The following is a 15,212-nucleotide window of genomic DNA, read 5'->3' as shown; positions in this document are numbered from 1 at the left end:
GTTTTGTCATGTTAGCTGTAGAAAAATTGTTTAGAAGTCACGTTCAGACATCTTATGTTGAAGCACAATATCAGTTATGTGAATATGAACTTAACCCTGGACTGTCATTGTCCACCACAACAACATATTGAATTCCTGTATTTATGGGTCATTTAACAGAGTACTTAAGTTCCATCATAACTTTTTTTAGGTAAATGCTGGGATGCTCTTGTCTCTAGCCTTTATCTTAAACCACTGGTTTATAAGAAGTGTGTGGTGACGGGAAGGACCTGACCTTACCTGTAGTTTTGGCACATTTAACTGTGTGGTTCCAATGAGCCTCCCCCCCCCCCCTTTAAGTTTCTGTGGGTATTTCCTAACTAACTGCAAAAGAGTGCTGAGACATTTCAAGGCTGTTTTTATGGGTGATATTTTAAGTTATCATAAAGGACATGTTCTGCAACTTTACAAAATTTGCTCACGCGTTCTCAATTCCACGAGTTCGTGATTGGTGGTGACCAAACTCCTCATCACGATTTTCCTTCAAGCGATCCAACATGATGACTTATTTGTTTTATACTAGGAGTGAACTGGGCCAAGATTTAGGTTACAGTTTGGCCTAATACACTTCCATTGTATCACATTGCTCTAGAAATATTACTTTTACTCTCCCTTCTTAAGTCCCAAAGGAGGCAAATTTTTATTTAAAAAAAAAGAATCAAAATGTTAGTTACAGTTAAATTCACTTATTAGTTTACAAAATGAAGTGTAATTTCAAATGTATTTCAACACATTAGTTAATAGTAATTTATGAATATATAGCAAATCCCTTTCCTATTTTTCCAAAGAGCTCAAAACACTAAAGCCAAGCTCACCAAACTCAGACCTGGTGTTTTAACCGATAGCACAGTTCATGCCAGCTCGCTACGGCCAGCGGTGCCTGGGCCACTCTGCCACAGAGCCGAGGGCTTTGAGCTCGCCCGCCGGGGCATAGCGGAGCAGCCGAAGGATGGCAAGCTGTGTCGGTATGGAGGTGTCCAGCACTGGCATCCAGCAGGTTCGCCTGCAGCGGCCCGCCCTGTGGCACGGGCACCCGCCTCTGTGTGCCCGGGCTGTTGCGTGGTGTGCGGCATGCGATACGGCGGGACGGCAGAGGTGCCGCTTATCAACGTCGATCCAGACGATTGCGAAGGCCCGCCCCTCCACACACACACACACAGCCGCTCTCGGCATTCCCGGGCCCTGCTCGATGCGAGTCTGGGCAGGCTCGTGCGGCGTCTCTTTGAGCTGCGGCAGACCTAAGGCGAACGGAGAACCACTGCCAAGGTGCTCACAATTTGCCATATTTCTCTGGGCCTGGGGGCTGGGGGACTGTATGGGCCTTGAGGCTTGCTGGTCTATGGAGATGCACACTAACCCCCCCCCCCCCCTCCCCCTCCCCCCCCCCCCCCCCCCCTCCCCCTCCCCCCAGGAACCTTGGCCAACCCAGAGCGCCTGGCATCCTGGCATCGGTCCTCCACATCCCGTGGCTCCCAGAGTGGTGGCTGGGCATGATATGTCTTCAACGATGGGCTATTTTGCGTCATGGTGCATTCTGGGAGGGATGAAAGGAATGTGTTGGCTAGAGGTGTGCTCAGGGGGTGCAGGTGTGAAAGGACTGGTCTCCAGCCTTCACATCCCACAGTCTTCACATGTGTAAAACGGCAAATGCAAGTGATCTATACTGTAGGTGTGGACATGAAACTGAAACTTTCATCTTTTTAAAGTTTTTAGAATTATTCCTAATGTTATTATGAATTATATAATTAGTTATTTTCTTGAGAATATAATAAAGAGATCGATCTTCTGCCACTTCAAATCCCATTCAAATGTACAGCATATCAATAGGTAGGTCACCTTTTACTGCTAAAATGTGTCCAATGAACATGAAGTTACAGCCTATGGAGTCATTTTGGCCTTCTGGTCTAACTGTTCCTGCTGGCGTATGTTGCTGATGACGGGGAGACCGGACTGGAACAACAGACTGGCCTTCTTAAGGTAACACCTTGTAAGAATGCAGTAGCCAACTCCTGGCACTGTTTGCTTAATATAGTTTTATAGTGTATGTGTTCTGCAGGTGACTTAAACATTTACAGTATCACAAGGCCCATTGTGGCAAGACCTCAAACTGCTGGTTCGTAAAGACCAAACACAATTTGCTGAGCCACAGAGACGATCAAGCAATTAGGATCACTGGCAGAAGATGAGATGTGTGATAAGTTTGAGCTAATCCTCTAACTAGAAGCAATTAATATGCATGTGTGATCCTTTGGACTAATCAGACGAATCAGAAAGCAAATTGGCCCTTTAAAACTGTTTAGGATTTTGTGTTTGTGTTTTGTGTGTTTGTGCTTGAAGTTAATTCCTGGTACCCCACCAACATTATTTAACCTAAACACACATGTAAGTTAAATGACTCTTATGATTTAAGTTTATTTGCTTTAGTTTTGCTCTGATTCTGCATACTGACACATTTTTGCCTGTTTCTTCAAAAACAATCTGAATGGGTTATTCGGTTTATTAATCAAAAGTGTTTTTTCATTCTAAGGATACTTCTTGACACTATCAAATCACATCATTCCAACTTGCATCCAGGACCAAATTTGCCACTTTTTCCCATTCAAAACATAAAATATTAATAAGCCATATGGGTTGTATTCTGAATTATGCCCTTTTCATGCAAAATTGTAAGTTATGCAAAGTAATAAGGCATAATGATGAAAGAAATTGGTATCTTAAAAAATATCAGTCATAGTGGTTTTCTTGGTTCTATGCCTGCTCTGCCCTACCATTTTTGATTAATACGCCAAGGAAATGTTTGTGAAAGAGATTTATACCCCGATGCATCTGCAAAATAATCAAATCATTACCGGCTAATGACAGCGGCATGACTGATGATACGGCTGCCCCGTGACTGCAGGGCCCTGTAGCCTCCGAGGGTGAGGGCCCCCACCTGTCAAAGCAACAGCGACAGAGCGGCTGTTCCCCCGCACAGACACACAGCCACGCAGACAATACCGCTCTTAATGAAGTCGTCCGAGGCGGCAGCAATTACTGACTCCCGTCACCGTCTCCCGGGGAAACGAAACGGAGCGGGGGCCGCCCCTCTGTGGCGGAAGAGGGCTCCCCCATCGCTTACGGTGGAATGGCGCAGAGCGGTTGTCACAAGCAACACGGAATATCAGAGGATTAATGGTTCGGAAAGTGGGAGGTGGGGGGGAGGGAAAGTCTTTAACAAGAGAACGTAATTGAAACACACAAAATTCTTTACGCAGTCAGAGGCACTGAGGACACTTGTTACAAGAGGCTGATGTTGAGCAGGGTTCCAGCTGCATAAAAGTTCCCTGTAATTTCAAGCTTCATGAAGAACAAAATATTGTTTTGAGGGGATAGAAAGGCAGTAACGTGTTCCATGTTGATCATATTAACCCTTACATGTATAGCAGCCCGTGAGCTCATTCACCTTATTCATTTTGTCATCTGCTTTTCAGGTCATTCTCCACATTTTTATTATGAACATAATATTATTGATGAATTAATGAATAGTTGAATAGTGATTAAACATTTTCTGCACTTTGCAGTACTCTGCATGTCGGATATGCACCACAAAATATGGTGGCGGGCGGCAGGTCTTGAGCTCAGTGACTGAGCGCTGACTCTGACTCAGATGGTGTGTTTGAAGCCTCTTCTCTCGCTCTGAGCACCATGACATGTCAACAAGACACTACAGGCTAAGTCCGTCCAGAAGCGCCGGGAGAATGTGGAGTATTTTGTGCGAACCCTTCGCCTCACAAAACAGACGCCCTATCTTTCCCGAGACAATATCGTTTACGTTTTTCAAAAAGGGGGGGGGGGGGGGGGGGGGGGGGGGGGCTTTATCTTGGACAAATGTTAATTAGCAAGTCAGGGCTTAAATGCTTCACTGCAGTGTTTGGATGATCTAAAATGAAGCTAGTTTTCTCTCCATCCTGCTCCTCCACCCCTCAAAACCCCACCAGCTCGTTCCCCCCCAAACCCGACCAACACAGGTGTGCCCCGATGCCTACACATGTTGCCATGGTTACATCCTGCAGCCCCGTGTAATTATGCCGAACAGCTGAACTTGGTTCTTCAACAAAGGGTAAATATACTGTGTACGTGTCAATCCTTGCCAAAGTATTTCTAATTTTCCATGAGAGGGGGAGAGGAGGAGAAAGGGCCCAGTGATTTGCCCATTCCTGTAGATCTAGCACTTGTTTGATGGAAGCCAATCTTTCCACCCATTTGTGGGCGCTACAATTGAAGCTTAGCGCTGGAATTTCAGGAATTAATATGTGGTTTGGGCACTTTCATTATATGTTACTAACCTTTATGTTGGATTGCCTGGGATCTGCTTGGCTCGGGTCATAAATCTCCAATAAGCTACATAAAAGGGGCAGAAAAATGACTGAGGAAAATCCCGCTGGAGAAAAGAAAGAAACTTCGTAAGTCTGAGTGTGGTTAGGAAATAATTAGCATACAGCCAGTTGATAAGACTGCACAAATGACGTGACTAAGAGGCTTACAGTGAAGGCCGCCAGACACTTTGATATGTGGCAACATTATAAACAGACACATTATTAGCTCTTAGCATGTCCCTCTCCCATCCAAAATGTGCTTCAGGTCTCTTTAGTGAGAACAGCTTATAATGCCCACCCAGGCAATGCAGCCTACTTTCATGGATGACTCCATATCGGAACAGTGTTCGCTTGACTTCAGATCTGCCTAATCACATCTGTTTAATTAAGCAAGGGTAATGGCTTCTTTGAAAATATCATGTCTTGCTGGGGCTCAAATACTGTGTTAAGATGCATGTCAATGGTTGGGTAGTGAATGCTGAGTGCTGATACCTTAAGTGAATGCTTGCTCTCTGGGTCACTTTATCTCCTCTTTTCATGTCGGTTGTCGGGAGTCTTCTCCAGAGGAAGACGATGAACACGGATTAATGGTGCTTCGGCTGTGCAAAGCATGCATTTAATACACCGGAACGCACTTAACGGCCTCTCCACCACCACAAGCCGATCTGTGGAGGGCGGAAGGTTATCGGAAGAAATATGCATGGGTGAGAAACAGAAAGAGGGAGAAAGAGAGAATGAGAAACAGAGAGACATGGTTGTCGAAAATGATTAGGTGTCCACACACAACAACCTGTGGGCAAGACGGAAGTTTGGTTTTACGGTTCATGGCTATTTTAAGAACAAGAAGGAGCAGTGATAGTTGTACAAATGCAGAAATTCCCACATGCAGTAAATGTTCGCCACAAAAACAAAATAATAAAGCGCATTCCATAAGTACACAAGGAGCCTGACTTTCCACCATGGGGATTCTGTTTTTAGACAAATTGCCCTCTATTGTAAATAATGCCTGTAATTAAAATCTGCCCACTTCACCAGAGTGCAGTAGAGTTGCGTCTCGTAGCCGCTAGTTGTAAACATTAATTTCAGGGCGTCGGACCCTTTTAATCTTTCTCTTTTCATACTGCTATTCATTACCAACAGATGAAGAATCCAGGGATGAGTTAGGCCGTGGCGTGACAGATCTGGTTTTAGTCTGTCCAACACCCCCCCCCCCACCCCCAAACACACACACACACACACACACACACACACACACACACATGCATCCCTAGCAACTTCTGTGCTGCGATCTTCTGCAGTCTCTCTGCTTTTCCTTTCAGGGCAGAGTTGCGTCGAGGAAAGTGCAGCTCTGTCAACATAATTAAGCTCACTTCCTGCTTCAGACACCCACGCGACCACTTCCACACCCACTACAGCCTATTCTACTACAATAACAACAACAAGAACAGGTGTCACTGCTGCTCGCGAACTCTCACTGACAGTCTTTGAATGCTCTTTATTTACCAGGAACATTGTTTTGATGCATCAAAACTTTAGATTATTTGTTTTTGCACTCTTGTATACATACATCTAACGATGCATTTCCGAGCATAAATAAATTGGTAATTTACAGTTCTAGCCACCATTCTTGGCTTTACGTTTTTTAATGAGAATTCGTAAGATGACCATAAATAGGACATCCTGTGGGTGGTCGGAGGGGACTTGAGTCAAAATGATTCCTCTGCTCCTCAACCTCCATCTGTAGGAGCGCTCACACGCAGCCCTCTTGTGGCGTCGATAGGTATAGCACAACAAAGTCCTCTGAAGAACAGCAAATTAAAGCACTGGAAGATGATCAAAAATGACTTGCTGAGTTAACATATATAGATTTTAACAGATTATTTTTTTCACAGCACTATTAACACCTCACGAAAGCTGAAATCAACGTGACATAATGATTCATACAAAGAAAAAAAAAACATCAAATGAAACTATTATGGCTTTTGTGGAGTCCCAAAACCACGATTGGGCGACTTTTCAGAGAAACATCTACAACCTGACGATAACAACACTCATTCTCAGACAGATCGAGCAAAATTCGTTACATGATAATGTCAGTTTCAAACGCGATAGGAGCGTCATTGAAACATGAGATTCCCATAATTTTATTTAATGTTATTTGTGAAAGATTTCCACAGAGAAAAGCACGCAATTCTGCAAGACGTAAGATGTTCTACAAGAGTTAGGCAGTGACCTAGTTAACAGCTCAAACTGTCAAACTGGACTTTTTGCACATCAATTACACTTTGTTTCCGCAGGATGAGCACGAGCGAGGTGCAAACGAAGAGTATTTTTTTCCGTTCGGGCGGTGGTCACGGTGGGACGGCCGAGCAGCGCAGCTGCGCTCGCGGTTGTGCGCGCGCGATACGGGTGAAGATACTGTAACCGGAAACGGATGAGAATCTGACCAACGGCAACAAGTGTGAGTGTTCAACGATCCATAACCCTTACCTGTTCACATTTATCACATCATATTGACGGGCAGCCTTTGTGGAGCCTTTAATTTGTAAAATAAAGAAACAATAATAATAATTTAGATTCATTTTAATCTTCCACCTGTTTTCAGATTTTACAGGTGTAAAATGAGCTCTCTGTGATATACTCTTTCACTAAGAGACAGTTAATGTGCGGAAATGAAGAAGGAGCACTGACCTTTTGGAGTGATGAAGTTATAGCCGTGAACAACGACCTGCTTCTTAATCAAAAGCTAAAAATCATAGGGGCAATAAATGGTTTTAGCCATTATGCCTGGTTAAGGAACGGGAAGAATATTTAGCACAGGACATCAGTTAGTGTCAGATTTTTTCTTCCCCGGTAGTTTGTGATGCCGTGATGCTTTTCTCCTTCCCGACAGGGAAACCCAACATCACCTCAGATCGGTCACACCTCTCTCTCCCAGGGGGCAATTCGAAAAGTGTAAAAAAAAATCAAGGTGATGCGCACCTTGACTCCTTCAACTTACCCGTAACTTAAAAAAAATCTTTTGTCTTTGTGTATTACGCGTTCGATATAGCCTGTGTTTTCATATCAGCCTCCACATAACCTCATAAGCTGTAGCTGATTAGGCAAAATGTAATTCTCCTCGGACTAGTTAAGTTCCGTTCCAGCTCGGGTTATCCGTAGTTACTCTCACGTTGGTGCCTCGGTACCATCTAAGTTTAAATGAGATATTCAACCAAACAAATAAACAGTATGGGTTTATATTAATTATGAATATTATTTGTTTAAACATCTGGTTTAAACTTACATGCAGCTGTTAAGTAGACAAATATAAACAGATGCTTTCGTCATGTGTGTACCATAATTTCAAATTTTGGCAACCTGTCATGCAATCTTCTTGGAATTAACTTTATAAACTACGTTAAAAAGCATATCAAGCTGAAACTTCATGGAATTATTCAGGAACCACGAATGAATCGACTTAACGACCACGAAACATTCATTCCAGTGCTTCTCCTCCGCGTTATTTTAGCTTATATTTATGAACCAAATCAAAATACTGTCGATTGATAATATAGATACATATATGGTTCCAAGCAACAAGTCTCTAAAATGTGTTTTAGAATTATTGGCACATCGACGTTCCCTAACAAATCCGGATCAATCATAAGACCTATTGCAAAAGGAAATCATTTTGCATTGTTTCTTATTCTTAGATTATTTTTTTTCCTGTGATTGTGCCATGATTTATAATTAAACCATTACAAAAATAGACACGAAGGTCTTAATACACATGCACGAATACAATGTGGTGATATCTTGATATCTTAAATGCGCACAGGGTTCAGTATTTTATTCCTTCTTTACTATTTTTGTATAATCAGCAGGGCCATCTACAATACATCATATTTAACCTTAAATCAGATTTAAAAGTAGTGTTGCATTTCATATATCACATCTGAGATTTGCGTGTTGCTGTGTGAAAATGAAAAAAAAAAACATCCAGTGTGAAACTTTAAAACCAGTGACCATATGGGACTGTAAACAGCCTCTGTTAAAGTTGTTGATTGCAGGTACAGAATTATTTCGTGCAATCCTATTTTCTGACATTTAAACGCAGAGTGTGTAAATATGAAAACGGGGGAAGTGTTAACGCTCTCGTGACGGCCCACCTCTCCCCTCGCGCGCTGCGCGGTTCCCTGGAGAGCGCGCGGCGGAGAGGAGCGCCGCACGAAATCAAAGTGGGGCAAGAGACGAGCTCCGCCACAGCTGGCAAATCATCTTATGAAGCATCAGAGACGGGGAGGGGCGGTTCGTTTACCTGACGCTCTCTCAAACAGCCGAGCCCTCCCCCTCGCAGCTCTATCCCGGACCGCAGCCCACGTTGCACGCATTCTCGTGCAATCCGCGCGCTTCCAACTTTAGCATTAATCAGTTGATGTGTGTGTGTCAGCCTTGTCGTTTGACAGTTTTAGGACTTCTCCTGCGTTTGGATCTCTCAAGGTGGGACGAAGTAGTACAGAATTCTGAACTTTGGATGGAAAACGAGAGGCTTCGCGGTGACTGCTAACTTCTAAGGTATTGTTCCGTTTCCTTCTTCTGATGTTCTGCGTGTGGCATGTTCATCAACACCACCTGCTCCAAAACAAGGCTGCTCTATTATTGAAGAACCGCCGCACTCGCTGTCAAATCCTTTTGCTGTGCGCTTTTATCACCTGATTGCTTGATAAAGAATAGATAACGCGACGAAAGGCAGAGCGGTTCGCCAAAATCAAGCTGCCACCAATGAATCTACACGCCAGCGAATCCTAAATACTTTTGCATCGATATTAGACCAATTAATGTAATATTGTTCTACTTTCAAGAAGTTAAACCCGATGATAAAAGTTCCGTTTGACTTGATAGTTTTGTGTGCTTCTCGCTATCGCGACGTTTAATTTGCGACAATTTCTGGTGGAGGTGTTCGTCTGCAATATCTAATCCTCGGATTGTTGGAGAAATAATATTGCTTCAGTGTACAGTCCAAATCCCCGCAACTGTCAAGTTAAACACATGCGGGAAATAGTTCATACAACTTAGCACGCGACAAAAAAGATAATTATTAACGAATAATTAACTCTTGGACCTACAACACGTTATTGAGACAAGTGTTAATGATTATGAAAACATCGTTTTTTAAATTATTTGTAAAACCTAATTCCGTGGTGGCTTTTATCTTTGTTTTTTTCCCTCTTTGTAAATATCGTATCTGGTCGCTTCATAACGCTGAACACAAACCATGTGGACCCAAATATTTGTAATCTCTGTCGAAGTGCTAAATCGCGCCGTATTGTTTGTAAACACGAAATGCTTATATCTAAATCTGATCTAGCAGCGGCCCTTATCAGGCAGAGACTGACATATAAAACACTTTGGTATATACCACATTAACTACTGAGTTTCACTTGATGACTTGTACTGAAGTGTAGAAGTATATACGCATTGCTTTAGCGGGACTTAATTTTGCAGTCTGGTTTGGGATACAAGGCGTTTACAAGCGCTGGCTTCCTCGGTATCACCTGGCATCTTGCACATATCAAATATTATTAATCAGCTATACCTCGTACACGCCTCCTACACTCTCCAAATCACTGGTATCCCCTGTTCAGGCTCGACCAGGTGAGTTTTTTACTTTGGTGACATGGTGAAGAGCTCTAAACTATACCCGCTCTCCCCAACCTCACTGCACAGGTGTATCTTACACTGAATACCAGAAAATCGAAAATGATTAAATTAGTTAGGTGTAAATTAAACTATTTGTTAATGTTATGCCATAAGAAGACCTCTTTCTGACACAAATCCACAGATGCACAACTTCAATTTGCCTGCACACTCTAACCCTTTGCCCTGTAATACACACACGTGCACGTGCACACGCACACACACACACACACACACACACACACACACACACACACACACACACACACACACAATTTTTTTTTTTCGAAGTTTGTTTTTAGCTTAACAAGGTGACAATTCAAGTTGTTATTCTTGTGGTGATTTGGTACTTAACAGTTCTCCTGGGTAGAATTTGTGGTTTGTCTGGTCACTAATTCGCAGAATACAGCCCCAGAGCTTTTCCTGTTACTGTGTCTGCTAGTTCTTGTAAGTGCTGTTTAAGATCAAAGGAACTATTATGAGTGTTAATTCCCCTGTGATACTCTCACTCCTCTCTCTCACACCATGTCTTTCTCTCGCTCTCTTTCTCCGTCCTCATCTATACAGTTTCTTAATACAAAACCAAATAGTTCTCCTTGATCTCGGCTCAAACAGGTTAACTCGATGTTGTTGGCATGATGACCTCCTTTTCACACTCGTCAACTTGACTGCTGTGGTTGCAGTGTGGACAGATCTGTTTTTTTTAACTGTCCAAACGTTCTGGTTCAATTGGAGTGTGCATCAGAATTCCCATTCAGGGTTTTTTTTTATTTTGGATACAATGGTTTTTGCCGCCCGTGGCACGATAGGCTAAAATGCAGTGAAATGTGCTTGGTGCAAGAAAATTACCTTTTGATTATAAATGTCATAACTGAATAACATTCAAGTTGCTCTGTGATAAAACAAAAAGTGAATAAACTGTTAAGAATAAAAATTTGATACATTGTCATTTCGTAATGTTGAGCAGAGCTTTATTTTGCCATGGCTCTTTTGATAGCAAGATGCGTGTGTGCATGTGTGTGTGCATGTGTGTGTGCATGTGTGTGTGCATGTGTGTGTGTGTGTGTGTGTGTGTGTGTGTGTGTGTGTGTGTGTGTGCTCTTGGGGCACATATAGGTCAGTGTACCAGTCCCCTAAAGTGGAGAAAGCAAGCACACATCAAAGCCTTACCAGGAACTGCAGGAAGCCAGAGTATTCAGACGCATGCTGACACCACCCAGTCGGGCCACGTCTCCCGTTTTACATACCTGCTTAATTGTCCTCCAATTTGTCAGGCATCACAGGCAGGAGGAGCTGCCTTAGATTCAACGAGTGCGGTCGTGGCAGCGTTCTACAAAAGACGCGCACACGCCGGCTAAAACGCCGACACCTGCCGTCAGACACGGCGGGAGAAGGAGAGGTGAAGCAGCGTTTACCCTCTAACCCTCGGAGACCAATTAGTCCAGCCAGTGTGCCAGTGGGTAGGAGTGGAGGGAGAGGAGCACCTCGGTGCATCATCACAGCCCGTCCTAGACGGGTCCTTTCTGTTCTGTCACCCCTCATTTGTCTGTGTAAGTGACGGGGTGTGAGAGCTGGCACACACTTCAGCTACTGTGTGTTTAACTCTCCTTCCTCTTCACTGGGAAGGAGGGGGGGGGGGGGCGCTACAGGTTCAGGGCCCCCCAACAATTCCACAGCCCAAGGTGTAATATGCGAGCACCCTGGTTGGTCTGTTTGTGTGTGTTTGTGTGAGTGTGTGTGTGTGTGTGTGTGGCGCGCTCGTGTGAAGTCAAGACAGATATCTAGGGTAAAACCACTCATTGTCTTCACCACCGCCATAATGAACGCTGTAGTGAAATAACAGCTCAGCAAAGAGTGAAATTATACTTGTGGTTGGAGCCCAGTAAATACCTGTTTAGCTGCCAGTGCATGTATTTATTAGACTGTCGCCAGAGAGGTGCCTCTGTCTCGTTTAAATCTTTTCTCTCTCTCTCTCTTTTTTTGTGCACGGCAGTTTGGAGATTCCTCTGTCTTTGGAAAGGCGCTCCAATGACTCCTAATAGTGACTAACAGTAATGATGATTCATAGGCCTTTTTGATGACAAGCTGTAACGAGTTTAAAAAGAGAAGAGAAAAAAAGAAGAGAGAGACCTAATGAACCCGAACGTTATCTTAATAAGGATTGTTTGTGCATTCCTCGGCTCTGAGTCAAAAATGTAAAAAGGTTGGCAATTACAGACATCCCACCCCAGATGCATTTTTCATGTGTGGTTCAGACTTGGGGTTAATTTTGCCACGTTTTCCAACTTTTGGCATGAGGCAGTGTTGTCTCTGCATGTTTTACTAACATGACAGTTGTGTGTGCACCAAAGGAAGACTGCAGTCTGTGTTTTATTGCTAAAGCTCTTTAGGGTTTTTTTTGTTTGTATGTTTGCTTGTTTCCCAAACTGTCCTCTTTTCTGTGCAGACATGGGATTGTGGCTACATCCGCACAAAAAGCTGTACTGCAAAAGTACGTCATGTTGGTTTTGCCATGGTTAGAGTTGACGAAATACGTGTTAAATCGGAATAGCTATGTTATCATGCTATGCAGCGCTGTCCCTAATAGAATTTGGAACGCGCGCTCGGCAAGACCTTCAACTTCTTAAATTTCGAACAGCCTAAATTTAGAACATCCATATGTTTTTGATATGCCATCATTGTCTCTTATTTCTATGCTTGTCGTTATCCGATCTGTGTAGGTTTTCTCGAATCCTTTGTTCTGGTGAGGCGACAGAGAGAAAAGCACAAGCTTCTGACGGGTACGCACGCTGCAAAGATCAGGCTGTTAATACCCACCCACATGTTCCAAAGAAACAATTTTAAAAGATATTCTCTTACACTGCAGATGCGTACACACACACACACACACACTTATGTACATGCACATAAACAAAAAAGAGATTTAGAAACACACAGATTAGCTAGCGGTGAGACCCATTCAAATCTTCCCCTGTGCGATGCCACGCCGCCCCGTAGCGTGTGCACGACAAGCAGTTTGATCAGACGTGCAAAAATAAACAAACCAAAGAAGGAGTGAAAGCAATAGTTTTGATCAAATGTGAGGGGCCCCCGTGATGGAGGCTCCTGCCCAGGTTTGAGCGCAGGGGGACCGGGGAGATGCCGTAGCCCGCCGTGCGGAGCTGGAGCCGGGACGAGACGTGCAGGTGGACCCTCGTTCGCTGGGGCCCCTGGGACTAGCATCGTCTGCTCAGACGCAGCCTCCCCGCCACAGTTTGGGAATCTTCCAGAGGGTCATGGCGACACGTAGACAAAGAGCTCCCCATCTCTCCCTCACACACACACCACCCTTCCTGTCTGTACTCTATTAATTGTTGATATGTTGCGATCCATGAGGCAGAAATTAGAGGTCTCATTATTCAATCATGTGCTTCTGCCCTGCACCAGTGACAGAAAAGTAATTTCCAAGGCCTTGAAACTGATGTTAGCTGATTGTTCCCTGACTAATTTGTTTTATAATTTGATAAAAGCAGGAGGAATAAACAGTGGGATGAACAGCTAAAGAGGATCTCTCTCCTTGTGTGCGGAGAGGAAATAATTGGTTTTAAATCATTAATACAGGCTGTAGTCAGGACTGTGGAGAGGAGAAGCCCTTTCGTGGTTGAATTGTTTAGTTGTGGAACCATCGCTGCTGTGGCCAGACCCCAAGATGATGCCCTACTGTAAACTACACACACACACACACACACACACACACACACACACACACACACACACACACACACACACACAGATTGCACACTCATACTCACACTGGAATACATTTAGACTTTAAGAAGCCACAGGGGGATTTTTTACAGTGTACACTGCAACCCAGGCTTAACCTGTGAGTGTGTGTGAACTGATTGAGAGAGGTCTGGCAGGTAGGATATAGCATCACTCTATCACTCCGGCTTTGACTCTCCATATGTATAATCTTAAAAAAAAAAACATTTTATTATTATTTAAATTATTTATATAATATATATAAATATATATTATTTATATAATATGCATGATTTTACAACTGCCTTCAGTAGGAGTGTATTATATTTATTAATGAAAGTAATGCACATGGGTAGTAATGTGCAAATACTGCACATGAGACCTAATATACCGAGTTGGGCAGCAGCTCTATTAACACCTAAAACATAAAAATTATGTGAACAGCAAAATAATATAATGCATGCACAGTAGCTTCGAATTACAGGAGTGTAGGAAAAAGCACACGTATACAGTTTTACACATAGCTACTGCTATTAAAACTCCCACTGAGAAGAAGTGAGTTGTGACCTCAGCTCTGTACCACCACAGCCACCTCCAGGAGTTGGGAAGGTGCTCAGAACCGGTTGAGGGGCTCGGATGACCCGACCTCGGTCACGTCGCAAAGCTGCAGAGGTCTGCTCAGCTCGGATTTGTAAACCAGGCCCCAGCCGACGCGTTAACGTGCGTCTCGTGTTGCAGAGCAGCCGAACACCCAGGCGCAAAGCAGACGAACACGCAGCGTGGCCGTGTAGCTGGCAGGTCTTGGGGACTTTTTTTTTTTTCTTTCTTCATTTCTAAAATTTTGAGGGTTGCACATATACTGTACCTTAATAGACACATATACTTTTGGTTATTGTATAAATTCAATAAAATTAGACATTTTTGTTGCAATGTCTCGAGGAGAGGCAAAGGGGGCGTGTCCTACCAACGAGTTTATAAATGCTAAAGATTTACTGCACCTAATAAAAATAAATCCCGAGGACTTTTCTGCTACAATACAGGTACAAAGGAGTCAAAGTAAGAGAGCATCCAAAAATGTAATCTGATCTGTAATGCCTGGTGTAACCATTATATGAAGACTGTCATTTCAAAACTGATCTGTGAACAGTGAGTCGGCTTGTCTGAAAAGATCACGCTGCTTCATTTCAGTAAGGTAGTCTGCCTTATGCTTTAAGTAAGCCCCCAGTTCTGGTGTTCATCTGTTGTTTTCATGAACAGCTTGAAGAAACTGCCCTTTACCGTTTTGTATTTTTTTATGTACTCTAATAGATCATTGGGTGTTGGATAATAATCATGGCTGATCAAATTATGGGTGCTCTCTGAAGCTCTGTGTCCTTCTGGATGTCAGAGAGGGTG

General features: G+C 43.4%; 1 protein-coding gene across 2 annotated transcripts in view; it reads left to right on the top strand.

The window, feature by feature from the left end:
* Nucleotides 1-8,511: 8,511 nt before the first annotated feature.
* satb1b (SATB homeobox 1b) overlaps nt 8,512-15,212 on the top strand; it is a 44,879-nt gene continuing 38,178 nt past the window's right edge. Inside the window, exon 1 of one of the 2 annotated variants that reach the window (XM_077012393.1) lies at nt 8,512-8,951. The gene's annotated coding sequence lies outside the window, so the exon portion shown is untranslated. The remainder of the gene's footprint in view (nt 8,952-15,212) is intronic. The other variant, XM_077012390.1, reaches the window with a different exon arrangement.

This window comes from Brachyhypopomus gauderio, chromosome 7 (genome assembly GCF_052324685.1).
Source record: "Brachyhypopomus gauderio isolate BG-103 chromosome 7, BGAUD_0.2, whole genome shotgun sequence".
Taxonomy (NCBI): Eukaryota; Metazoa; Chordata; class Actinopteri; order Gymnotiformes; family Hypopomidae; genus Brachyhypopomus; species Brachyhypopomus gauderio.
This window is presented reverse-complemented; position numbering and strand designations above follow the sequence as displayed.